The 3,176-nt window shown below is 33.7% G+C and overlaps 1 long non-coding RNA gene across 1 annotated transcript in view; it reads left to right on the forward strand.

Annotated features, from left to right (window-relative positions):
* The window catches only part of LOC120522075, a 25,409-nt gene extending 22,569 nt beyond the window's left edge, over window positions 1–2,840 (forward strand). Inside the window, exon 3 of the long non-coding RNA XR_005632285.1 lies at window positions 2,815–2,840. This is a non-coding gene — a long non-coding RNA (uncharacterized LOC120522075). The remainder of the gene's footprint in view (window positions 1–2,814) is intronic.
* Window positions 2,841–3,176: the final 336 nt, after the last annotated feature.

Here is a 3,176-nt window from a genome sequence, read left to right on the forward strand (position 1 = left end):
GGGGAAAATGAATGGGTTGCGCTGATCAATGTAATCCGTGTACGGAAATCATGCATTGACAAAAGCTCCCCCTTTGCTTGTAATGCAAAGTGTGATTAAATCATTATTTTTTAACGCGTTTTGGAGCACATGCATCAGCTTCCCCGGTGTGCTTGTCTAAGAAAAGGAAAGATTTTAAAAATAACGTAACACGATTGTCAATGTGACCTTTTGTAAGTAGTGCCTGGGGGATTCAGTGTGTTGAAACTCTTTGAGACAGCGTGTGTATTAACTTGTGGGTTTTTCTGTGAGTATTTGGTGGCAGTCTGAGGAATTTGCTTGAAGACAGCGTAGCCGTGGAGCTCACCCTAGGCAAAATGAGGTGGGAGGAGATGATACGGACTCCCACCTGCCTTAACTGTCAATCCCCCACAAACACAGCTCTCGGAATTTGCATAAGCACACCCCTTCACCTACAATTTTAACTTAGTTACAAAGTGATAAAAACTCTGTTTATATCCAAGCCTCTCTCATTAAACTTGTATCCCGATTACCTGTGTGTATGTGAAAGCTAGCGAAACCTGTCTATGAACTTAATTTAAAGTTTGGGGTTTACCCCGGCTTTCTTCCGAGCTGGCAACACTCATGAATATATGGTAGTATATGTCACTCTTCCTTCTCAATTATATAATGCATGTTTCTTGGCGCTTTTGAGGTCTTCCTGGTTTCTATGTACTAAAAGGGGATTACGTGGGAGGCGTGATGTGTCTAAAACTCCGCCCCCATCGCTGAAGCTCATCTCCATACAGTAAATGGAAAAACTGCTTCCAGTTATGAAATTACGCGTGAATTTCGATATAAAACCCAACTTTTGTAAGGAAGCTGTAAAATGAACCTGCCAAATTTCAGCCTTCCACCCACCCCGGAAGTTGGAGAATTAGTGATGAGTCAATGAGTGAGTCAGTGAGTGAGTGAGGGTTTGCCTTTATTAGTATAGATATGTATGATATATATGGATTTAGATAGAGATAATTTTAGTTATTGTATGGTTTTGCCATTTGCTATTTAAAAACTTTTTTTCTTTTAAAAAGGGTGTTTCTGTATGAAAAGTTGGTAGCTTAACATTCCTTTCAGTTGAGTTGAAATGCATCCACTTTTGTTGAAAACTATATCATTTTTTGTTCTGCTGTAAATGCTAGTTCATTATCTAAATTGGAGAAATATGTAAATTTAGTGTAGAGTCAACCAGCTCTTTTACAAAGTATGACAGACTTATTGCCTAGTGTTAATCTCATTCTGGGAGCATCTAAGGGAAAAATGCAAGATAATGTATTTTTAAAGTATTACAATGTAGCTTTTCAAATTCACATGCTCTTTTATTGTATATGATTCAATATAAAATCTGTGCCTTTAATATAAATTAAAAAAAGTAACAGTCCTAGACAGAACACTGAGAAATTCCAGTTTTCACCCCATGTAGAGAAATGTTTTGTTTACTTTATTTCCAGACTTCTAACCCTCTTATAATCTTCTTTTGTAAGGTACCATGGATATCCTTGATTCTTTTTTTAAAGTTAATTTTGGTTTTTAGAATCATATTAAAACTAAATAAACAAGGTCATATACTTGTCTTAGTTTAGTTTGCACTACCATTTTGGAAAATATCCTAAAACAGCTGAAAACATTTTTTGAGTTTCTGATTCACATCCAGTGCAGGTCAGATTCTGCACAGCTTCCTTTTGATTTTAAGTAAACAAAAATGTAGCTGTTTGGGGGAAAATTTTTGTCATCTGAATAAACAATACTGAGACAATTATACTAATAATATTTAACTTTAATAAGCACTTTGAGCAAAACTAAATTTAAAACAGCCTGTTGCTTTTTCAACCAAAAGAGCAAAAGACAAAACTCAAAGCAGAACAGAACATAGACTTTCAGTACTGTAATTGACAACTCAACTGATCCCACCCAACTCTATTCATAGCTTTCAAACACACATCTGGCAAAGATCTGTTTTATTTTTTTTTATATAAGCATTGTTCAGGCAGACTTTTGGGCAAGTGCAATTTCAACAAAATTTTTTAAATTTTCCATAAAAAAATATTACGTATTAAAGAATTGCTTGTTAAATTGTGAGATGTATGTAAACATATTTATCAGCTGATTTTGTTTTCTTTGCTTACCTACATTTGTAAAACAGTATAAGGTGCTACACAGAACATTTATCAAAATGTTTCACAAGAGAAAAAAAATTTAAAATTTAAAAAAATAAGGTTTCTAACCAGTCCGTTTTCTGTTTTATTTTATTGCCCCCACTTTTGTAGCTTTACAACTGCAGACATGCCTGATTCTGTTGGTAGTTTACTATTGCCGTTACTCAGAATCCAAAAACCTGAGTACATAAGGAATGTTATGTCAAGCAATTGTAGGTATTGAAAGTGTTGAATGCACAGTGGTATTGAAAACAGCAGAAAGCGGATTTTATGAAGTCTATTGTTTTTTTTTAATGTCAAACTCATAATTTGATTGACTGTGTTAATTCCTAGCAAACAGCTATATTTTCTGACCCAAACAATGTAGTTATTAACCTGTTGATAAACATTATATGATTTTTTTAACAAAACTATTTTATTGGTGACAAAAGGATTAAGTTTTTTCTAGTCCACCCGGCCAACTTATTTTAAAATTATTTAGAAAATGCCTTTTGACATTTTCTTCTAACAACATTTATCAATAATAAATTTAAGGCTTGACAACAGTGGGCAAGCTGTGGACATTGATGCATAAACTATCAGTATGTGCTTCATCTAAGTGTTTTGTTTTGATATCTTCTAGGCTTCAAGATCATCAAAAAAGTTCATAATTTAAAAGAGATCCAACTCAATAAAAAAAACCCAAATGACCTGTCATCAAGAGGAACTGGCTTTATAAGCAGGTACCCCTTAATATTTTTTAGTTTTCTTTGTAGTTAATGCTGTTTGTTTTTAAAAGTGATTTCTTGTAATGGAACACAGTCAGGTCCATAAGTATTTGGGCTGTGATACAATTTTTCATAATTTTGGCACACACACCACCACAATAGATTAGAAATGAGCAATCAAGATGAGATTGGGTGCAAATTTCCAGTTCTAATTTTGGAGTTTAACAAAAACATTGTATGAGCTTTTTTAGAAAACACATATTTATGTTTGTTATAA

The sequence above is a fragment of the Polypterus senegalus genome, unplaced genomic scaffold (assembly GCF_016835505.1).
Source record: "Polypterus senegalus isolate Bchr_013 unplaced genomic scaffold, ASM1683550v1 scaffold_3160, whole genome shotgun sequence".
NCBI classification, from domain to species: Eukaryota; Metazoa; Chordata; class Cladistia; order Polypteriformes; family Polypteridae; genus Polypterus; species Polypterus senegalus.